Below are 24,835 nucleotides of genomic sequence, written 5' to 3'. Positions count from 1 at the left end.
GCAGACGTTTTGTTTTCGTTGTAGCGATTTTTAAGTCGCGACTGCTTGTATGTATATGCGCACTGCAACATCGCTACCTTCATTAGGCAACTGCATGCCGCTTGTATTTCGGACATGCTATTTTTGAATACATTTATTTAATATAAGGGCGATGCTAGAAACAACGAGGGTTGTGGTTTGCTTAAATTAAAGTAGGTTTATAACAGAAAATTGCACACAAACGCTTAATTGACGCGATTGAAAGCGAACTAAGAAAGTGTTTACCAAACGTGTTTATTTTATTTAACCCTTGTATTTGTTTGTATCACTTAATTTTTTAAAGAAAAATTAGCCCTGATAATTTGGTTTGCTGAACAAACGGTATATCCTCTTCGGTTGAGCATTTCTGCACATGCTTTCAAAATCTCAGTATTCCGTATATGTCTGTAGCAATTAACTGATAGCCGTGGTTTTACACGGCCAATAATGCTATATTTTACGAAATGTACGATGGCCGTTCCACATTTTCTCGACTTGAACTCAGTGTAGGTTCCGGAAATACTGGGCCAAGATTGGGCATACCTGAAAAAAAAACGGTGATTAGTGCGCGTAGAGGCTTCTTAAAAATATACAAATGCCTGGTTAACGCTAAAATTACCTTTGGGAGCATGTATGTTGTAAATATACAGGTAACGCAAGTAACAAAAATATCGTACAAATAACATTATTTCCAGAAACACATTCCTTCAGAGTATCTGCTTCATGCAGATACTGCATCTGGTGCGTTTGTGCTTTCTGCTGTGCCACGCCACATTAATTTAGGACTCTAAGCTTACATTCGGATCACGGGTGAGCGATCAGGATGTAAATCAGCGCCTCAAAACGAAACAAAGACAACGGCAGCGCCATAAAAACGTGTGGTTTTTGCTGTGTGTATTGAGGGCTTCCTTACTTATTACCCAGTCAAATAAAGAAAGTGGGCTCTGTTTTTACCAAAAGATGCAATGTAGAAGAAAAAACAATTCACTATTGGGAACGCGTTTTAGCACTTTGGCTCCAGGATGTAGAACTTAGAATACCGTAACTAGCGCATTTACACAATTTTAGGCCGATCATTTTTAAAAATATAAATATTTTAAGTTTGGAGTCGGCCAAAAATCAAAACAACAGCTTGCACCACCGGCGATGGCAGGCAAACCAGAAATCGGGGACCCCACGGCGTAGTTGCGTCTGTGCGTTTGATTTCCGACTGTTCCTACTGCATATGGTTTTACCTACCGAAAGCTCGTTGAAAATACAATACTCTGCGCATTCTGGGCTCACGGTAAGTCACATGGCGTTGTCTCTTGGCCAGTCCTGGGTGCTGTAAGGAGGACTGTCGTGTCGCTAGTGGTGGCGGTGGTGATGTTGGTGTTCCTTGTGGCCTGACGGCGCAACTTACGCCGCTTTACGTGGGCATAAATAAGTGTTGCAAGGACCTTTTGCGTCGGGAATACAGTGCGTGGCTGTCGCCAGACAATCGAAAACTACATTAGCCGGGTTCACTGTGAGGAGAACCTACCAGCCTACATTGTGCGATCAGCTCCTTTCGGCATGTTCCCCCATTCCACAAGATTTTGTGTTGCGGCCTTTTGAAAAATGTGGGGTCACACTGGACGACCACGACATTTTGTGAAGCCACAGAGGATATGAAGGCAGCAGCAGCACTAGTGAAGGCACCAGCGTGGATGAGCTGTTGGTAATGTGACCAATCATTTTCGGCAATTGTGAAAAGCTCTCGGGTTCTGTGTATGTTTTTTTTGGTGTGTGATGTTGGGGAGGTGGTCCACCTACATACGAATGGTGCTACAATTGTGTAAATATGGTATTGAAATTTGGCGTCAGCGGTAATATTCCGACGAGCCCTAAACACAGTGACAGAATAACAGCTCTGTGAAACCACTTCTAAATGCGGGTGTTATTGTCACCTACGCTCGGCTCTGGTATTTCCGCCGCTGATAGTACTCACTCATGACTCTTCCTGCCACGAATAAACTGCTTGACTTTTCGTTGGTAATTTCCCATTCATGGCATGACCAGTTTGCGATGCACTGCCGCCTGGTCTGGGCCGTACTTAGCCGCTAGCGCGTTCAGGTCCCGGCGCGTGCTTTAATTTTGTTACCCATTGTATCTGTGACTCGCTGTATCGTCGTGGCAAGTTTTATGCTGGATTTTTTAATAAAAATATATGAGACGGCTTTTCATGTGTTAAAATGATGTGGTCTAATTTGAATGAACCAATTTTGCCACCATGGGGTCCGGTACTAATTTTCCGAATATTTCCGAAATGCACATTTTATTTTTCTTATGCTAGGAACTAAAGCTCTGTTGGATTGACTGACAAACGGAACTCTCGGCCCTTAGTTCCCAGCAGCTGTAGAGCACCTGTCCACGGCACCGGTCAAAACAGGGACGCAGCAGAGGGTGCTACAGATCTCTGGGGTCGGAAAGACGTTTTGGGAATTGACTCTGGAAACATTCAAAGCAAACACCTTGTCTAGTGATGGAAGCTTAGCTGGACTACTAGAAGACCTGTCAGACATTAAGGGGGATATTATATTGTTAAACGAGGTTTGGACAGAAGGCATCAAGCTCATTTGCGGGCATATTCTATGCTACAGTAAACCTTAAGACAAGAGAGAACACGGATGAAATTCAGCTTTTGTGATCAAGCTAAACCAGCGATGCAGATTGGACATATACAGGACGAAGCACCAACGATTACCTATGATGCCGAAGCCGTAAAGAGCTTCTACGAGGACGTTGAATAAGCAATGAAGGCAACAACGCAGTTCACTATTGTGACGGGAAAATTTGACACAAAGGTCAGTAAGAAACAAATGGGTGTGGAGTTGTATAGGCTTTTATTGTTTGTTCTGGTTTCTTTTTCTTTCGCACAGTAAAGTGTCGCATGCCTTGGATAAGGTATAGCTGATTCTGTTATATTTCAGAATTGTGTTTATTGTGTCTATGCATTTTTGTCTATTGTTACTTAATGTATGGCATGATTAATATTATCTACGAGTATGTGCACTTATGCATTGTTGTTGCATGTACACTTATGCATCTGTATATATCTGTTAATTTCACGTATATATTAGCATGTGTATGCTTTTTACTGTTGTCAGACAACTGCTGTGTTTACGGGCTGCCAGGCACCCTTCAAGTGGTCACTGACCGCTTTTTCGCCTGGTGGACCCCCAACACTGTAATGTTGGCAAATAAACTTATACTTGAACTTGAACTTGAACTTGAAAAGTGAGTGGGAAACTTCTGAATAGACCATCGAAACAAACAGTCGAGGAGATACACTGGTAGGACCTGCAGAGAGAAATAACCTGATGTTGATCAACACATCCATCTACAAAAAAAGTATAGGAAATCAACATGGAAACGTTCCGATGTTAAAACGAAAAAGTTGGCTCTACACCGTGTTGTGAAGGTGTTTGGAAAACAAAGCTTTAAAGGACACCCTTAACAACTGCCCATGCAGCGTCATTCAAATTCACATTCGTGGCTTCACAGAGATTAAAGGACACCCTTAACAACTGCCCATGCAGCGTCATTTAAATTCACATTTATGGCTTCACAGAGATGAAACCCGAGATTCTGCCAGCCATTATCTGGAATTCGCGGGGGCGGCGTCCCGAACGCAGTAGCGTCACCCACGGCCAGGATAGAGCGGCGGACGCTACCGCTAAAGCCCAACTGCTCGTCGGCAAATAGAGAACGGAGAGGAGCGTCTTTCGAAAGGTGAGACAGCGAAACCTAGCAATCCTGATGTGCTAGGTTGGGGCTACACCACCAAGCGATAAAAGCGCAGACACCGAAACAATTCAGCATGTGAGATTAGTGACTGGAATTTACACCGATTTAAATTATTCAGTTTAGTAAGGTCAAGAATTGTGAGAAAACTGACGGAACTTTCATTATTGCTATTTATCAGAACCAGTTGCTCTTTTCGCCTTTTCTAATACCTCGTAAAGCACAACCGAATTAGCATTCTCTTAAAGCACAACCAAATTAGCATTCACCACTTTAGAAAACAGTTCTATTCGTGGCAAGCAGTGCGCAAGAGGTAGCGTTTCTCTAGCGGCGAGATGTCTGTATGTGGTCTGTACATTTTGTTTTTCCACTCTGCAAACCAATCCTTAGCGTGCCTTCGCTGTACGACCCTCCTGAAACGTTCTGTATATACGGATATTAGGGGAATGTGGAGTACATTCCTAGCATGACACAAAGCCACCACAAAACAAGAAAGATTTTTGAGAAGCACATGAAAATGAAACAGTGCATGCCTATTGAAATATTTGACACCTGTTTTAAGTCTGTATGATCACTTGGACCGCGAAATCATTGTCCGTATGAATTCCGTATATACGATTTTGCTTATAATTGAAAATAAAAACACGAAAACTGAGCCAAACGTTCATATTGTTGAAACTCCTATAATTCCCGTGTTTTTCGTAATATCTACATTCATTACGCTTGGGTACGTAACACTCCGTATGAAGTCCGTATTAACATAATTCCGTATATACGGAACTTTTCAGTAGGGGACTGAATCCTGGCGGGTCCAGGCTAACCAGGAGGTGCTTTCGAACAAGTTGGTCAAGCCGTGCGAAGGACTCGCGCACTGCACGCGAAGGTGCGCCGAAACAGGCCCAATACAACCGTCCTTAAAGCAGTCGACAAAGCCATACCGCCGACGCGCCCGACGCGCCCGCCGACGCAGTTGTGCCCGGTGAACGCTGGGTAACCATTCCTCGCGCAATCTACGCTGTTCACCATGTGCCAAAACCGCTCACCCCCTCCGCAGCCGCGTTTGGAGTTTGTTGTCGCGCCCGCCATGAAGAAACCGTCGGGGGTAGAAGCAGAAACCTTTGCTCTAAACACAAAATTGCTTCACTTTTTGTGACCACCTTAGTAGCATGCATAACATAGAGGTGCTAAGTAAGGTTATGAGCAGTGATCATAGGGTGGTTAGATGAAGGTAAGGCTGAATTTTAAACGAGAAAGAAAGGAACTCGGGAAAACTAAGAACCTCGCTTGGAGACAGTCAGAGCCAGATCGCCGTATTTTAAAATAGCTTTTCAAAACAAATTCGCGCTTCTGAACAAGTAGAACGAAGTCAGTGTGGACAGGTTAAATGACAACCTAGCAATGGCACCTAGTGAACCGGCAGCAGCTGTGGCAGAAGCTATATTAAGGAACAAAGCGGAAAGCTAACTAAAAACAAAAGATATAATTGCTAACGTAAGAACCTTAAAGTGTCAAGTACGGCGGATCGGATTGTCTTAGCCGAACTTTCAAAACTGATTAAAAGAAGTAAAACAAACGATTTTTGTGCATATAACATTTTAGTGAACGATAAAACGCTGCAAGCTAGGGAGAAGCTTGCAAGCAAGTATAAGAAAACTAGCCATCGGCCAACACAGGATGTATGCTACCAGATACGAGCATGGTAATATTAATGACAACTTACACGAAGTAATAAAGGTAGCAGAAAGATTCTACTCCTGGCTGCATGCCCTCAACATTAGGCCGGGAGAAGCTACTGAGAGCTCAACTTGCGTGTACCAGTAGTACCTAAACAGCAAGCTGGAAAGGCTCTGAAATTCATGAGAATAGGCGAAGCTGCACGTGGTGACATTACAACCATGGATATTTTGAAGGAAGGAGGCGATATATTACCTGGAAAGATTGCTGTACTATTTTCGGAATGCTTGAAGACTCTAAAAGTACCCATAGCTTGGAAAAACGCCAACATTATTCAGGTTCACAAGAAAGGAGATCTCAGGGATCGAAAAAAACCCACCTGTCAGTCCATTCTCAATTGTTTACAAGCTGTTTACCAAAGTTGTAGTTAGCCGCATATGTGGCAGCCTGGATTCTCAACAACTCAGAGAGCCGGCAGGGTTTAGAAAAGGTTACTCAACCATGGCTCACATTTATGTCGTCAATCCAGTGATAGAAAAACCCCCAGTGTACACTCAAAGACTATGGAATAGAGGAGACGTACATGAGAATTCTAGAAGACGTAAAGAATGCGCGGGTAGGATAACCTTCTACAAGCAAAGCAATAGATTTCCGATCCGAAATGGAGTAAGAAACGGAGATGCCAACTCGCCAAAGCTATTCACAGTATTCATGCAAGGGATATTTAAAAATCTTGATTGGAAAACTTAGTGTTAAGATAAACGGGGGATACCTGAGAAATGTCAGGTTTCCAGACGACATAGTCTAGCTGAGTGACACTGCAAAACATATGAAAACGTTGCTTGAGGAACCAAAATCAGAACGAACTGCCGTGGGCTCAAAATAAACATGAATAAATCTGAAGTAATCAGGAATAAGCGTGCCAAAAACTTCATCTTCAACTTATCAATCCAAATGCTAGAAGAAGCAAAAGAATATAACTACCTCCGACCGATGGTAGGTGCTGACCCCAAGAACGATAGAGAAATCCAGCTCAGAATTGGTATTTCTTGAGTACTACGGGGCACGTATTCAAAAATAAATTTTTGGGGGGGGGGGGTGCGTGCACCTCTCTCGAAATCCGAACTCCTTCGACAGGGCCGCAGTTGCGGAATAGGGATGACGTCGGCTTGTTACGGGAGGGACCGACGATCTAGTCCTTCCACAGGAAGCGATGTACTTTTTTTACTTCACCAGTGATCATCATCATCATCATCCTCAAACGAAGTTGGCTTTCTGCAGTGCATTTTGGGTGGATACAGACCACATCAGAGATAACCTCAAAGCTTGACTTTAAGATTACCAAAGCGGACGTGTACCCCCTACGGCAAATCAACGCCACCCACTAAAACCTTCTCTAAGCGAAGTACTGCTGTTTGAATGATCTGAAAACCAGCTACTTCCAAATTGAAGTGGACGAGAAATACGGAGAGCATACCCCGGCTCATCCCAACTAGACTGTAAAAAAAGTCGTAAAATTGCTTAAATCGTGATCACATACCACAGAGTGGACTTCAACGCAGAGCTCACGCAATAACGTCTACGCTACAGCAGCACAGATTACAAAAGAACCACTGAGTAGCACACCTAAACGAATGGACTAACGAACGCCGTAATAGGACAACAGCTGATATGCTACGTACGTGAAGGTTGGACATATCACACTTGGTGAAATTCTCTCCGCTTTCACGGGTGCGTAGAACATGGCTTTCCATAAAACTGCGTTCATGACTCCGTTACTGATTGTGTGGGATGAACAGCGGACTGCAATCGCCTGCGCCATGGTGCGATACGTTGAATAGGATTACATCAACACCGACTTCCAAGTGTACTTGCCCAGTTTGGACGAAGCCTGCGATCTGGTTTGATTTTGTCCAAGCTACCAGCAACTCGTTGGTTCTTGATGACATAGTTTTCGTCGCTCATATACAGAGTATCATCCATTTGTTTCTGTATCGGTTTGAACTCGGTTCTGATGAAGTTGCCTCAGCTGGAGACTCCTCCGACAATATTTCAGACCAAAAGGAGTTCACAACATGTTGGGCAACATGACCATAAAGGTGTCTTCAACGGTTACTGCGGGACATCGATACAACACAGGCGTCCCGACGTCGTCCATGTTGTTTATGTCTGGGCGCACTATGGTATATGAAGGACGTTCGACGGTTTCCACCACCGTTTTATTTTTGCGCCTTGCGGATGCCCTCTCATATATTGGTAATTCGGGAACCTTATCCTTTAGTTTGTTTTCTTACGTTTTGCTTTCGGCGCCAGGTTTCTGGAATTCTAAGGGAGAGGTGAATTTCCCTCAATGTTCATGCAGCACCGCAAAACTTGTTTTGATCGAAAAACGATGTTGGTTTCCCTAACTATCCGGGACTGTTCTTCTTCATTCAACGCTGTTATCAGTGTAAAGGCATGTTTCCAGTAGCCAGAACATTGCATACATGTTTCTATTAAAATGTCTGGTTACAGTTGCAGGAGAAATAAATGTAAGGTTTTAGCGGCGAGAACACGAGGAAATTATCAACAGTGAAGCAAATATTTCTGTCGTGGAGCCTAGTGGGCTCTGCGCGATATTTTGATATGTTTCTTTCGTTCTGCATAAAGCGTTTGCTTCCTACGAGAGATTTCAGGGTACCTTGAAGCCATTTCATGAATGCGATATTTGGTCCAAAGTAAGTGCTTTTCTGTAACGGTACAACAGCGAAGACATTTTTCAATAAGATTTACAAGTTAGGCGCCGCTAATGAAGGCCATCCGAATACCTCTCTAGCGTTTTTCTTGGTCTTATTACCATACGCGGCAGTATATTTAGAACATTGGGCTTGTTTAAACGCTCTGTCGAAGCCGGTAGAGAGATTTCTGTGTGGCTGCTCAGCGAGGTTCTATGTCAGGACCACTGCACGCCCTGTGCAGTGGTCCTGACATTTTATTTTTCCGCAGATAGGCCAGAAAAAAGACCTAGGAAAATAACGAATAACGTGGTGGCGGTGTTATACACAATGAAAAATAAAATAGGGGCAATGTGCTTGATTAGGAGCTTTCCGAAGGTGCAAAACGGTGGAGTTAGTCTATCGGTTCACCGGCGGGAATAAACATTGCTGTGATGGGTGCACATGAAGGCCATTATGAAGGCTTTAGAGGCAGCGTTTTTTTGTTTTTATGCTGCCGACAACGATGTACTGGCCTTCGGTGGGCGTCCTAACCTAAGAAACACATGGTTTACCATTTTTATATATGAGGAACGTGTTTATATAACAATAAGAATACCATTTACTCACGAAAAATAACTTTTTGTAATAATGCATCAACCGTATTTACAACTTCGTGAAAGACCAAGTCCAAAATTATAATGCAATTGGTAAACAGAGTGCTCTAAGTCACAGCGATTACGCATGTGTGCTTTGAGTTCTTTACTGTTCAGAATAACTATGAATGGGGCACCGGAATTTTGTAAAGAGGACCATTTAAGTTCAACTGAAGGAATTAACATCTCGGCTTACCTGGGGGAAAAGCTTATTGTTTAATTATGGTGACAACGTGGATGTTGGGAACAAGTAGATATAACGAAATCGTCACAAAATCGGTGTTAAAATATACTCAGATGACAGCGGGGATTTAATGCAGCAATTCATATCAGTATTAGTAATTAACCAAACGGTTGCCGGAGAACTTGCCATCCAACATGGGAAGAAACTTGAGGAAAAAATTTCAAACCTTTCAGATGTTACCGGCATTAATCATAGTTTAAGTTAAGCCCGGGAATTTTGAAAATGCCATATTGTAGACATTTTTTGGAAGCATAAATGACAGGAGAGAAAACAAATGATTGGTACTACAATGGAGAAGTGTCGTTCAATAACCTTTCTCATTGCAGTTTTCTGCCCAAAAATGGCAGCTCATTTGCACATTTCAGATACCAAATGATCTGCAGAAAACTTTGTTCAACGGTTGACGATGTATTCTTGAAGACGGGGTGTAAAAAATTTTACCTCTGGTGCAATCGAAGTACGTCAAGTAAAATTAGGCACAAGTTTAAAACATCAATAAATGTTGTGGAAAAGGAGCTATTTTGCCATTTTCGTAAGCAAGTCACTGTTCGCGATGTTTCAGAATCTTTTCCGCATGATTAGGTTCGTGTGTTGTAGAACACAAATTATTTTCCCATAAAAAATCCCGCCATCTCCAGGAAGTGAGTGATGATGATAGGGGCGAAGATAAAATGCTTATCGGTAAAACCGTGAAACATTCGCCCACACATCATATAAAAACTCAACACGTTGTTCTATTAATGGCGGGCTTAGCGCCAAGAAAGTGAGGACGGTGACAGACGATACAGCTGCTTGGTAATACCAGACACAGGCGTTGGTACAGGCGCTAGTTATGCTTCTGACTCTAGGTTCGTGCAGAACTCAGTGAGAGGCGTGCCGGACGCACATACAGGACGAAATGTATTTACAACACATTCCAGACGTTGGACTACCACTCAAAGAAAATAATGGTAACTCATGAAGAAATGTTCACAAAGAGGGTTCAGTTAGCTTTCCGCGGCACTGGCTGGCGCTAGGCCCGCAAAACAGTTTTGTTAAGCACGGCTCACAGGTATGCCTTGGTGGAGCACAGTGGTCGTCGAGGGTGAGGGTCGCGGAGCTAGGCCGGCCGCTCGGTCTCACAACAGCAGGAACCCCGGCTCGAGCCGGATCGGGACGGCGCGGCAGTGTCTTGCGATCACTCGTGTCCGAGCAGGTAGCCACACCCAGACGGTAGCTCGCTTGGTGACCGATGGCGACGGTGTTGTAACGGAAGGCACGTCGACCGGACATCTGACGTGGGAATGCCCAATCCAACCATGTCCTGTCTCGTTCGCCCTGCGCTTCCCGGGTTCGCAGCTTCCGCTCGCACCACACCTTCGTCTTCCTCTCCTCGGTGGAGTGTCTTTTCCCCAGCGGCCGCTTGGTGTCTCACTCGATGTAAAATCTTCTTTCACTATTTCCACCGTGCCCCTCCGAGCCACTCATCACATCACCCCCACTTTAAGAAAGTGGTTAGGGGACCAAACAACAATTCTACTAGTCACTACGCAGGAGTAAAGAATGGCACGGGTGACAGCGCACTCACGAACAGCATGCAGTGAATTAAAAATAAACTACGTCGGGCGTCGTTTGGTCACCGTTGAGTTACAGACGCGGCCGCACAACACGACACTGCTGGATGCCTGTTCACTTGTGGAAAACCTTTTGCCGTCGTTCGATACTCTGGGAGGTGCACGGAGTTTGCCACCAGAAGCAAGGTTGCGTACGCAGGTGTCCAATTTAAGCTCGTGTATCACGCCTGATTGCATCCCCTCCTGGTTCCTCGAGAAGTTGATTAGATCTTGCCATTGCGATAGCGGTCTACTGCAAGCATGTCGCGGTACCCGGAGCGTTGAGCAGAAATGTCGCAGCAACTTGCGCTTCAGGCATTTTCCGGTTGAAGACGTTGCATGATCGCACGAAACGCTTCACACCTCGTCCCAAATCCGGCCAGTAAAATTCCTCTAAAATCCTACAAGTCGTCTTCTGGATGCCCGCGTGTGGAGGCATGACGCTCTCATGCGCGTCTCGAAGGACTGAATCTCTGAAGATCAGAGGCATTACTATCTCCTTGAACACGTTTCCAGTTGAAAGGCGACAGACCTGATACAAGAGGTCGTCACTTTTCAGGAAAATGTAGTGGTGGCCTCTTGCAGAGCGAGACTCCTTCTCAACTTTCCGGAAAATAGACCTCAAAGTGGGGTATTCTCTCTGTCCCTGGGCTAGTTTTCCCCGGTCGAGGTTAGGGTGCAGGAGTAGCGGCGCTCCTAAGCGTGTGTCCTGCAGGGAATCAGTGCTTGCCACGGCGGAAATAGGGTACAGCGGATCCGAAGGCAGCGTTCGCCTTAGGCTGCTTGTACCCATTTCACTGTCACCAGCAACTTCATACTCCCAGTCAAGATCTGGATCGTGAAGTTCCCATGACGCCTGGAATGTTGTCAAGAATCAGGTCGTAAAGGGGACAGGCCATACAAACAGCGCTAATCTCTCCTACAACATACGGCGTGTGCACTTGGATTTTCGCCTCCGGTAGTTCCTTCGTAAACCCGTCTAGAAAGACAATCTGGCATGTCTTTCCTCTGAAACAGTCGTCGTCGACCAGATCATGGCGGACGAGGCGGTGCTGCTCCCGGTGCCTCTAAGTACTCTTGCGGCTTCACCCAGCACTCGTCCGGAAACGACTGGCATCCCTTTCACCAGAAACGGCGAATTCCTGTCACTGGCGTCCTTAGAGTTGGGTCCACTTCCATTCACGCCGACCGCTGGGCTTTGCAGGACTTCGATTTTGCGGCTCTTTCTGGAGACTAGTAAATGCTAAATGCAGCTACCGTGTCTTTGCCTCCCGATCGGCTTCGACAGTTATCGGCACTGTGAACTGATCTGCCGCACTCAGAACAGGTGGTGTTTCCTCTGGCCACATTGGGACAGTCCTGTGCGCGGTGTCCGGGACGATGATACAAGAATGTACTGCTCTTATCGGTGGGTCGGCCGCACCCTTCGGACCTTCCAGCGCGTCACTTAGAAGCTCCCCTAGGTTAGAGAGGCTCTGTGCCTCCAAGAAGCCGTCCGCAACATCCCCTAACCCATCCAAGCTGTTGCACTCACGTTCTCTTAAAAGCACCACAAGCGTTGAATGGCAATAGTGATAAAATTGCTCCGAGATCATTACGTCGCGGAGGCTTTCAAAAGATTTAGAAATATTGGCCATCTAAACCCAATGATCGAAGTATCTCGAAAGCCTGGCTGAAACTGCCGTCCCGTTTCGCCGTCTTCTGCTCGGGCTTTGCGGAACTTTTCTTGGTACTGTTGCGACCGGGCGGGGGCACCCGATCCGTTGTCCGTGGCCTCCAACATACGATGGGTAGCGTGTATGATACGAGCGGCCAGCCGGTGTTGCAGCCGTGAAGAGAAGTCCAGAGCAGTAGGATAACGTAACTGTTTACTTCACAGCGAGAGGTGAGCCGAAGCCAAAAAAAAACATACAAAGCCCTCATGGGCGAGGTTACAATACAGGACACGAGCAGAGCGACCGTATGGATTCGCTGCTCCGACAGGAAAAGATTTTCAGCGTTTGTGCTGCTTCTATTTATACCCAAAAAACGCCCCCAAGAGTAACACGCTACGAAATCACAGACACACACACACTCTTTCCATAGTTCGTGAGTCATTCATCGGTTCGCCTCACGTGGCGTCCGAGAGGGGGGGAGAGTGTCCTTGAAAGGTGCCGGGGTCGCGCTATCGAAGGTTTGATCGCGCCGATAGCGAAACGTCTGGGCCCGGGAGGTCAAGGCAGGACTCACCGACGCGCAGGTGCCTGAAGGGTGTGGCGAACGTCATGAAGCATGCCTGGGCGTGCCGGTGGCAGCCGCCGGAGGCGCGTTGCAAAGCGAGGTGACTGACCCGGCATGTCGAGACACGAAAGTACGATTCACCGACACGCGGGCGCACGTGGTCGATTCCCACGTGGTGGCTGATGCGGGAAAATACGGCGGCGTTGGCCGATTCGTAACAGTACCCTTTGGCAGTGAATTTCAGCCGTTTCAGTAATGCTTTCCTGACTTTGTTGTAGTCCAGCGATTCCTCCGCAGTCATCCTCCCAATCCCAGTGAGCGCTTCACCGGACAAGCACACACTGAGTGCAACGGCCCATTTGTACTGGGCCGTTGCCACGCACTCGAAACGCTGAAGATACGTGTGAAGATCATCGCGCCTTTCGTCAAATAGGGGTAGGAGCTTTTGATGATTCATCACGGGTACATTGGGGCTAGTTTCACTTTCGGCAGTGACATGTGCGGCGTTTTGCGATCCTTCTTGAAGACAGACCTTCAGCTCGAGGATTCCAATTTCACTCCCCATAGCTTCTTTTGCCCTCTCGGCGACTTCCCAAGCTCTTTCGGGGGCTTCACGCCTTTCCTCCTTTTTTTGTTCCATAGCTTCCTTAAGCCTCTCTTTCTCAGCCACCCTCTCAGCACGTTGTTCCGCCCTGTTGCGTGTCGATCTACGCCCGAAGTTCCGGCCCCGAGAGTCCTAGCTGCGTCCCTAACTCCAATAACTTCTCAACATCTATGTTGTTATTACACTCACGTCACGAATATGCGGTCGGCATCCAACTCAGTTCTGCGGATGTTAATGGGCGGATTCTGGCAGGCTCGCTACTTTTGTTACGCTAGGATCATGCAGAACGCAGTGAGAGGAATTCCGGATGCACATACAGGTCGAAGTGTATTTACAGCACATTCCAGACGTTGGACGACCACTCAAAGAAAATAACGGTAATTCAAGAAGAAACGGTCACAAAGAGGGTTCAGATAGCTTTCCGCGGCACTGGCTGGCGCTAAGCCCGCAAAACCGTTGCCTTAAGCACCGCTCACAGGTATGCCTTGCTGGAGCACAGTGGTCGTCGATGGTGAGGGTCGCATAGCTTGGCCGGCCGTTCGGTCTCACAGCAGCAGGAACCCTGGCTCAAACCGGAGCGGGATGACGCGGCAGTGTCTGGCGGTAACTCGTGCCTGAGCGGGTAGCCACACCTAGAAGGCAGCTCGCTTGGTGACCGATGGCGACGGTCTCGTAACAGAAGGCACGTCGACCAGACGTCTGACGTGGGAATGCCCAATCCAACCATGTCCTGTCTCGGTCGCCCTGCGCTTCCCAGGTTCGCAGCTCCTGCTGTAACCACGCCTCTGTCTTTCTCTTTTCGGTGGTGTCTTTTTCCTAGTGGCCGCTTGGTGTCTCGCCCGATGTGAAATCTATCTCCTTTCACTATTTTCAGCGTGTGGCCTCCGAGCCACTCATCACAATGCTAGTTAGTACATGTTCATCAAGTATGTACCAACCAGCTGAACAACGTGCTTTATTGAGGCAACTATTGGTTTTTCAAGAAAAGGAATCGTCAGCCAGTAAACAATTTATGTCGTCAAATAAGCCGTAAATCCCCACAAACACATTCAGTGTTACCTAAAACCCACGAGGCATGGGTCTGGAGAGGTTTGCACGCTTTGCGCCAAGTTTGCGCGTGGTTTGCGCCAGAGCCTTGAGAGGTTTGCGAACAATAATCTTAAAGACTTTGAGCGACGAAAACAAGGTTATTATTAAGTAGGTACTCATTGGTCAACAACAAGGGCATTTATGGAAGAAAAAAAAGTGCAACTGAAATTTGTTTGTTGGAAAGAATGTGGGAGGACTGCGCAATGGTTGAGACCATACAACGGGATATATTTGGAACCATTACCTTCCTTTATTCTTAAAAACGGCATGCCCCATCCCGCTGGCGCGATGACCAGTTGTTTTAACTTGACATTTTTGAGGAATGAAAATGGCCTCGGGGGCAATTTTTACGGGGCAGTTTTCGATAGTGTAAGCGACAATCGAAGAAAGTTAGGAGTTGGCAGGAACATTCCAGGCAGATTACTCGGGATAATCAACAACGAATTTTCAGCCACTTGGTATTTCCAAATTAGGAACGGCATGGTTTAGCAATGCCCGAGAGCAGTTGTGATGAAAAGATGTCACACACAACGTGTAGCTAATCAATTTGGAAAATAAAAAAAACTAATAGTAACGGCGCCGCATAAAGGGTCGAATCAATTGGTGCGCACTAGTGTCACACGATAAGGTATTTGGTTTTTGAGCACCTTCACTGAGGTACCCAATTCAGAAAGGCCGGCCATTTTGGTGTTAGTGTTGCGACATTGCCACTTCTACGACCCGGCCGCTAACTTCAACCGGGTCGTTTGTTAACAACATTACGGAAGTTGCAGCAAAACGGCATCTTCGGACACACTGGTGAGGCTGGATTGCTGCGACACGCCTTATCTTTGATTCGCGATTGGAACGACGTCAATCTCGCGCAGCCGCCGCACAGGGGGGCCTCAAGCTGAGTCTACCAGAGTTGGCTGACTAAAACGTGTGAACAACAAAATGGGGCCGCGAGTTAACCACCGTAGTGTAAACAAATTTCACGTGATGGGGATCGACGTATGATCATGGAGGCGGCACGGAACAATAGCATAACAGAGCGCTGATACTCTGTCACCTTATCTAGTGACACTAGCGTGCACCAAACCTTGGTCTTTGCTGTGAAATACAAAAATTCAATACTTACACCTTCTTCGTCGCCGGCAAACGCCGTCGAAGCAGTAGACTCTCCTCCTTACGCAAGTAGTACCCACGGGGCAAAATACACCCTAATAAAAGATGAAGGAAAAAGGCTTTCAATAAAACTACATAATGAAGATTATGTAAAGTACAGCGGTTAACGCTACAAACCCAGAGGTAACGATTGTGCTGGTAAAACCAGAAGAAAACGGCTGTCTGCGAAAAGAGCTCGCTGGTGCAGGCAATGTTCGTTGCATACTTTCTGAAAACCCACATCTAAATCTAGTAAAACTGCAATTTTGCATCAATACTCTATGCCACATCCTAATGTTGTCAGATTCCTTATGCGTCATCTAAGATTGTTCCGTGTGATTTCGGCGTTGAACCATGATCTATCACTTTAATGACTTATAGTTGGCTTACTCCTCGCATAAAATCATTATTGAACACTTTTCAGCGGGTACATTGCAGCCCAAAAGGTGACTACTTCATGAGCCTTTGAATGTCCGCTCTCTTTTCCTTGCGGGGCGTGCTTTGATGCGCAACATGTGTGCAAAGCGGCCCACACCTCTTTGCCTGGCACTGCTTAAATACACAGGAAAAGGACATTTGTACTTAATCGCCTAGTGAAAAGTGTGTAACACATCACGTGTCCTGTAGTAGCAGTCCTTTCGAACACATTTATCACGGTATTACTAGTTTTGAAAATTTGGAAACAATATGCAACTTGTGCAACTTGAAGAAAATATTTAACTAGGGTATATATTTTACTGAGCAAGCGGCGGTGGGCAAAGCTTCTTTTATTGCATCTTCCAATATTAGCCACGACCACGCCTCGGACCATTCATGCCTGGGTCGTCTTCTTCACTTGCTTATCATTATTATTACTTATGCTTACTCCTTATGCCTCAGCACCTGGCTTAAACACGCGTTTGTTTAGTCAAAGACCCAACATGGTTCACTTTTAGTAATCAAAACATAGAATCGGCCATAAAAAGGGCGATTCCTCTCGAGTTGGAATTCGTTAGGCCTAACGGCTGTAATAAAAGAACTAAAACACATCTTTTGTTACAGTTACTTTTTCCCCTAGAGGCATTTTTGAACTATCTCTTGATCACACCGACACCGCTCACCGGCTTTTCTTGTAATGACTATTCCGTACAGTCTACTTATTACGCATCTTCAGTTTTTTAAACTACACAGCAGTTTATCTTTCTGCTCGATAGCTATATAGTAACACGATCCCGTAGAACCATCGTAGTGATGCCCACTGTGGCCTTGAACAGAATTCCAAGACTTGGGTGTGCCATCGAACTGGTTAGACCCAAGCGTTCAGTTCACTGTTTGTAGGTTACGGCAGTGTAAGTTGGAGATCCGGCGTTCAAAATCGAGAAAACATTTCAAGCACAGTTCCCATGCTTGAAGTTTTGTTCGAGAGAATAGTCGACTCATTGTTGAATTGTTATGGTCACATGCATAATACTTAGTTACAGGGCAAAAGGTTTTGTTGTAGGCTTGGGCCGTTGTAGGCTTGATTCGCTGCAAATTGCAGGGGGGAAAAGATAGAGCGGCGGATGCCTGCAAATACCCTCTCTAACGCTTTTTCTTTTCCGTCCTAATTTTTTTATTCGCTCATCCCTGTCCCCGTTCTCTCCCGCTTTTACTGGTTCCATCTGCATTACACCATTAAGACTGTCCATCCTACCCTGATTTTACCACCAGCTGGAAATCCCCTCCCCTCCCCTTCAACTTGTTACTTTCGCTGCGCCCTCATAAATGGGAATTATGCTCTTCCATTCATTCCACGTTCTTGAACTCCCCACCTCTCTAGTACTATATTTAAAATTCTTTTCTCCTCTTCGTGTGGTCACATTCTGTTACTTCTTAAGGTTTATGCAATACTTTTTCTCTCCCTTTCATATACCCTTACCATATTTTTGCTTCCATTATACATCCCCTCTCTCCCCTATCTTCACCATCTTTTATCTTCCACTTCCATTACTGCTACGGAGCTTCTTCGCCGTTCTCTTCCATGCCTTCTCAAGCAGACTTTTTTATTTACTAAATGTTACTTATCTACCTATTCATTGCCTATTTCTCTCAAACGCTACTCTCTTCTGGTACTTTCAGGCCACCCAGTCTTCTTTTTCTTCTCGTCATCTCTGCATTTCTACTTCCTTCGTTGTTCACAACACTCCCCTTCCACCTTTCTTAAACATCTGGTTCCTCCGCCAGTTCTTCTTATATTACCACTGCGAAACTACACCCCAACCACTCAAGCCCCTAACTTAACTCGTAGCCCTGAGTTTCCCCTCTGGCGACACTCCTTGTCTCTTTGCCTCCTCCACGTTCCCCCAGGAACCCAACCTACTTCCACTAGAAATTTCCTTTAAGTACAAACACTGCGCACAAAAGACGGAACTAGGACAAAGGAGACATCAACACTAATCCTGTTACTTTCGTCCTACAGCGTTTTACGCGCAGTTTGTCTACATAAACAGCAACAACTAGACCAACGGTATACTTTTACAAGAAGCTTTTTATTCCTCTGCTCCTCCTTTATTCCTTCTTCTCTTTAATGCGACTCTGTTTGCCTGCTTTCGTTTGTCCACTTCCTCCTCTCGCAAATACTATGCGTCCCCACTTGCACCATTCACTTTTCTCCGCCCACAAATATTTGCCTCTAAAATTTTCCTCCTCATTTTCAATTTCCCATCCCAACGTAAGTCCTCTCCTCGCCGTGCCCTTCTCCCTCGCACTCTTTCTAACTTTCTCGCCCCCTCTCTCCTTCACTCACATTTCCCCATCTCCTTCGCCTTCTTCACCCGTACCGTCACCAACGACCACTAGTAAATACCAGTGGGCGAGTAGCCGATTACGACCTCTACCACCAGTAATATTTCCGGCTTGTTCATTCATTCATATACATACCCTAAGGGCTCGTGGGCATTACATAGAGGGGACTAAATTATAAACAGATAAAATCAGTTCTTGGCAACACAGTTCAATAAATCAACCACATGAACAATAGGAACTACAACACTAAGAAGGGAAAAAAAAAACATTTTAGGCACAAGAAGCGCCGTACAGCGGAAATACAGATGTGAAACAGTAAAAAAAACATCAACATCATAAATATTCATTTTCAAGGAAGACTAAGAGTGCAGATTGAAACGATGAAGTCTGCGTCAAGATGGCTATGTGGGATGGCAATGAATTCCATTCGGCGGAGCTGAGTAGAAGCGGGGAATTTTGTAAGCGTTTGTTGTGGCGAATATAGGGTTGACTTTATGCGCATGATCAAGGCGAGATGAAACGTGCGGGGCTGGACGAATGTGAGTGCGTGCAAACGGGTGGGCGCTGTGATACAGAGAGTAGAAATATGACAGTCTGGAAAATTTTCTGCGTGTGGCAAGGGGTGGAAGGGCAAGAGATTTTTTCATGGAAGATACACTTTGCTGTCGGGAGTATGATGATAAAATGAACCTTGCAGCTTTATTTTGAACGGATTCTAGTAAGTTTGTAAGATAAAGATGGGGGGGGGGGGGGTGCGATATTATTGATGCATACTCTAATGAAGGTCTAATTAGCGAAAGATGAGCGTGAAGCCTGGTGTCAGAGTTAGCCTGCCGTAATCGATGCTTTAGGAGGCCAAGTTTTTTCAGCGCTTTGGTAATGATCAATTCGACGTGAGAGTTCCAAGTCAGGTCTGCATTAAGAATAACTCCTAAATATTTAAATGAGGGAACTGTGTCAACTTGCGTATGAATAATTATGTAACTATTACGGGATTGATCAGTACTTGTAGAAAATTTTACATATTTTATCGTATCCGTATTTATTTCCATTTGCCAAGTACGACACCGATTTTTTAACTTTGTTAGACCAGATTGTAAAGCAACATCATCCCGATTAACTATTGTTCTGTAAACCACGCAGTCGTCAGCGAAAAGGCGAAACGAGAGAAACAATTACGCGCTTAATTCGCAAAAAAAGGCCAACAAGCATCGGTAATCACTCTGCGCTGTGGACCCGATTCGGTCACAACGACAACGCCTTTGGCGGGATTGCTTGGCTTGTATAGAGTTCTTTATTTACTTTGGTTTCTGTTAATTTCTTCCTCTTTTTAATGGGGTTCTTGTTTTTTTTAAATTTCAGGTGTTGGCTTTTAGGTGAAATTAGTTATTTGGAAAGATTTTTTTATTTCTTATGTGGTATGTGCGTTTTTTAAAGTTGTTTTGGTTTTGTGTATTTTTCAGGCGAAAGCCTTGAGTGCTTCACAGTACAAAAAGTGGTGTTGCCGATTTATGAAAACATAGCCGCCGCTCGAGATAACGGAAACGAGTACAGAATTAGGGGTTTGGGGTCTGGAATAATTTACAATTGGGTGACACAGACAACTTGACGATTATATTGTCCGTGAGTATTGTCCGGGAGTATTAGTCCTCGTACTCTAGAGTAGGAGCTGAGTGCGTTACCACAAAGCCAAATAACACGTTTGCGTTTGCAACTGTCACCAGAGAGCGTGTGGCACTTGCAGCATTGCACAGTGCGGGTGAACGCGACAGCGCGAGGCTAGAATAGCTAAAGCAGCGGTATGCAGAATTTAGTCTCACTAAGGTGTAAGGTGTTGCTGGAAGTGTTTTCAATCTTGCTGCTGAAAAATGCCCGCTAACAGAAGAAACAGCGAACTAAAAAACGATACCCGCGAGTTGTCGCAGCAAAGACGTCTCATACATATCGCCAGGTGAGAGGCCGGATTTAAAGTGATCCCACAGCAATGTACTCTCATTACACAGCCGCTGCAGATGTGCTGCACAACAGCTGACTGACGAATGACGAAACCTAGGGATTTCTACCTTTGCACGCCGAATATTAAGAACATCCCAATTATCAGAGCCGCACAGTTTGATTCCGTACTTTAGTATGTTAGTTATAGGAAAGAAGCCCTTGAACCGTATCATGTGTTTGTCTGCGTAGTATGCAAGTTGTGTATACTCAGGCAAAACGTGAGTGGTAGTGCGAATCTGAAAGCTTTTTTGGAGGACGCCTGTCTGTTGTGCCAGAATTTGTGTTTGCACTGCTAGACATCGTTCCATTTTCCTAAATATAAAAACTTTCACCTCGATGAATTCATTTATTCGCTACTTGTAACAACCTCATTCGCCAGCGGCTGATGTCGCTTCATTTTTAATGAAACAGAATACCGAATGCACTCTTGAGAGGCTTGTCATTTCGTCAGCGTGTTTTACGATAGTATAGTTCCGTTGCAGATAAAGTATTTAAATTTTTTATGCAATATACTTACATCACAATCACGGGAGGGCCTTGGTTCAAGCCACGGAAAAGGCTTTGGATATGTACTTGGAAAGAACCAAGGATTCGGATCGTAGTAAGGACGAAACGGGCGCCGGCTCCCGTAAGGAGTGTCGAATGGGTTTCGCGGCAAGTACGTCCCAGGGAAACCATATCTGGCTGAGGGTCGAGTGAAATCTTCATCTGGCTGTGATTCAGGATAGACGAAGCTTGATCCGAGTTCTGCTGGAAAAATAAAAATTCGCTGCAGTTAGTCATGTGCAACTATTAAAACCAACTGTGAGATCGTCAGCTCACGCGTTATTTGATCTGCTGCACTTATGGACTCCAGTCTGAGTCTGGAAGTGTTTCTAGACTTGTTTGGGGTGCTGATTAATTCTTCCCTTGATTATCATTGTTTGTATCTTTTTACAGCTTTGCCCGAAATCCTCGAAAACTCTTTTCACACCGTCGTGTTCAAGATTGGGCAGACTGTCCTATGTTGGGCGTATATGTCTGGGATTGCATGAGTCACTCAGGCCCACATTCAGTTATTATTGCAAGTTCCACGGCGAGCGCAGTATCGGTACCAAAAAGATGGCCTGAAGATGGACCGACGGCGAAAGCAGGGAAGAAAGAAGGAAAATAAAATTTGGTTGGCCTGGAATTTGAACCCGTAAATTAGAGAACGAGAGCCGACGCAAATCCGCGGCACCTTTGCCGAGGAAAGCTCAGGAAAGCAAAGGGCACGTGATGACCATGTTCTACCGCTCCAATTTTAAACGTGCATTACAAACTTGTTTTTAGCTGTCAAGGATACTTCAAGCATACCATTATAGAAGTAGCAAAGCTCTTTTCGGCCAAGATTAATGAACAGGACGTACAGGTGGGAAGGTAGGAAAAAGAAAAGAAAACAAACTTTTTCCCAAGAAATGGTTTATACCCTAAACAACTAGCAAAAAACGCGACCACTAAAACGACTAAATGCGAAAAGGACGTTGACGACAGTAATGAGACCGCAACTTCGCACCACTGAAACCTTTAACAGTGTTTTAAGCATTCTAAGTAGGAAGGTAGCAAAGAGTGTTTTATCCAAGTGTGTAAAGGTGAGAATAAGCTGGTACACTGGCGAACCCTCCAAGCTATAAAAAAGAAAAGACCAAAATGCTCAATTGGAAAGACCATAGGGATAAAAATACGAGAACCAAATCCAACAACTGCAGGCGTAAATAGGAAATTTGGCATATTACTCATCAAAGATAGCCAGGCACTTGCTAAACAAAAGCAAATATGTTTTGCTTAAAACGTTTAGTGTTGAAGCGATCACATTTCTAGTAACACCAAGCAATGCGAGTCAATTGAAAATTTATAATTACAATGGTAATAAATTGGCATTCAGTCTAGTGTGTACGTTTCTGTGTATCTGTGCTATATCTGGTGCGATGGACTCGGAAGCAGCTAACTCCGTGGCTGTTGTTATACATGGTGTCTTATTGAAGTAAGCGTCAGAAAGAGGTGCAAGACAAAACCAAACTGCCCGACGGCAGAAAAAGAAACGTGCTAGGCTATTATATATCAACCTCCTGCCGAAACAACTGAAGCAGCTAAATGTACAGAATACACAACACATATATCCCCATCCTGAAAAGACAATGCCGCGATCGAAAACCACTTCATTCCGACAAATATAGAAGTAAAAATAAAGGTGCGCACAGCTGAAAACAACCTATTTCGCTTTCGCAATTTCGAAAGTGAGAATTGTGAGGTGTCCCCTAGATTTGCCCAAATTAATTAAAGCTGCGCTGTTCCAGCTTGAAATGGGTTTGAAGTGCAGTATTATAATGCCCATGGCAGAAATTGGCAGGAGTTAAAAGAATATCGTGGTTCTAGATAGACACCTTTCCTGCTATTGGAAAGCAAAAATAGTACAAAGGGGAATCTACAAGAACAAACATAGAGACAAAAATGGGAGCAAATATGTGGAGTAAAAAAATTCCCCCGCATTTCCCCGAGGGGGAGAATGTGAAAGTGCGAATGCACGGTTGTCGGCCCGCTTGCGGCGCTTGCGCTCGGCCCCCGCAGCCCACCGCCTCGCCGCCTTCTCTTCCATCTCTTCCATCGGGTTTGTAGTATCACGTGTACACCACGCAGTTATCAAGCCGCTATAACGCCGCTGAGTCGCCAACGCACGCCGCTGACGACGTAGTTTGAATGCGTTAAAGATATAAGGCGCGTTACTAACACTGATATCAGCGTGGCGTCCGTGGCTTAGTCGGTAGAGCGTCGCGCTGCGGCCGCAAAGTCCTCGGATCGAAACCTGGGGCCGGATGCTGTTTTTTTTTATATAGAGAGGAGGACTGCGGACGCCGCCGCCGCCGACGCCGCCGCCGCCGCCGCCGGCGGTGGAAGGTTTGGGGTCGCTTATAAAGTGCATTCGCACTTAATAAAGTTTTTGGAGTGAACGCTGATTGCACGAAAGGCATGCTCATATTCCTGAACAAATAAATTTGGAGTGGTATATATACGTGTTTGCTTATAACAAGCGAATAAATTGAAACGCCGATACTTTATTTTGCAACAACTCTGGACGGACTTATCGCGAGGCAATAAGAAGCTTTCTAATGTGGGTCCCTAAAAATGAAGCTCTCAGGAAGGATATCTGTTATGGTATCCATCTACAATAAGCTTTGCAGCAATCGCTACACACATGCCTGAAACTTGCGAGTGCACCTTGAGACCTAGGTATGCGTCGCAATTTTCGATAGCACACAAGTTTTGGAGTGAGGATAGAAGAATTGGTGGAAACGTGGTTAGAGCAGGCATGCTCATGTACTTAGCTCAAGATAATAGCCATATATTGAATAGGTATTGGCCAACAAATTTTGATAATGGTGTGTATTTGGTAAGGCAGAGCCTTTGCAGAGCCTTTGAACACTTCAGACGAGCGATGAATTTGGAGGGTGCTTTTTCTGGGCAGATAACCAGGTGGACATATTTTCATAAGGGTTTGCTGTTTGGTAAGGCGCCTAACAAGCAAAAATACAAAAAAAAACACTTGGAAACGAAAAAAAAACGAAAGGACTTTTTTTTGCATTTAAGTAACAAAAAGCGAAACTACGCACACGGGGCTCCTACCCGCTACGTTGGCAGAAAGACCTCTTGTAGGTTTATTTAAACTTTTCAGCAGTAAACATTTTTTGGAGTATTTCGTTTGTGTCAAGGTTTAGACACAATGTGATTGCCGAAATGTTTCAAAAGCTGCGTAGCTTGAACAACTTACTTGTAGCGAAGAAGATCAGAACAAAACTCCCAAGTATAAGGTTCATATTTCTGACGCTTTTATGGTACGCCGGTGTACACAGACCGTCAAATGATGTACTTTCGCGCCCAACGGGCGTCTTCTCCTGTATTATTTAAGTATATCATGCACAAGGGATAGAAAGATTTAGATCTTAGAATTGAATTACGGTTAGAAGAGATTCGCACTCTGCACTTTTTTCAAAGCAGGCAAGAGCAGGAACAACGAATGCTTTGTTTTCAGACAATGAAATCTATCTGAGACGACTTGTCACCAAGGTCAGCAGTTGTGCATGTGCAGCTGTAGGAAACTTCGAATGAAAACAGCGGGGAAACAGGACAATAGATGGAACCCCACTAGAGCAGTTCTCTCGAACCAAAGACCACACGTTATTGTGGCACGCAAGTATAGTTAAAAGCACAGGAAGAATTCAAGTACGTATACAAGCTGAATGAAATAAGCACGACCGAAGATACCTCCAGTTGTCAGATAAATTGAGTTAGGTAATTTTCTGGGACTTCCAACGCAAGCGCATTAGCTATACACTAGAACCATTTGATTAATAATCCTGAGAATT

General features: G+C 45.1%; 1 long non-coding RNA gene across 1 annotated transcript; it reads right to left on the bottom strand.

Moving 5' to 3' along the window:
* Positions 1–256: 256 nt before the first annotated feature.
* Positions 257–24,468, bottom strand: LOC144148188 (uncharacterized). Its single transcript, XR_013317996.1, has 4 exons — positions 24,241–24,468; positions 20,974–21,206; positions 15,673–15,754; positions 257–561 (listed from the first exon to the last, which is right to left on the bottom strand). It is a non-coding gene; the product is annotated as an uncharacterized LOC144148188 (long non-coding RNA).
* Between the last annotated feature and the right edge of the window lie 367 nt (positions 24,469–24,835).

This window comes from Haemaphysalis longicornis, unplaced genomic scaffold (genome assembly GCF_048455015.1).
Source record: "Haemaphysalis longicornis isolate Haplotype H1 unplaced genomic scaffold, Haemaphysalis longicornis Haplotype H1 scaffold_8, whole genome shotgun sequence".
In the NCBI taxonomy this organism is placed as follows: domain Eukaryota; kingdom Metazoa; phylum Arthropoda; class Arachnida; order Ixodida; family Ixodidae; genus Haemaphysalis; species Haemaphysalis longicornis.
This window is presented reverse-complemented; position numbering and strand designations above follow the sequence as displayed.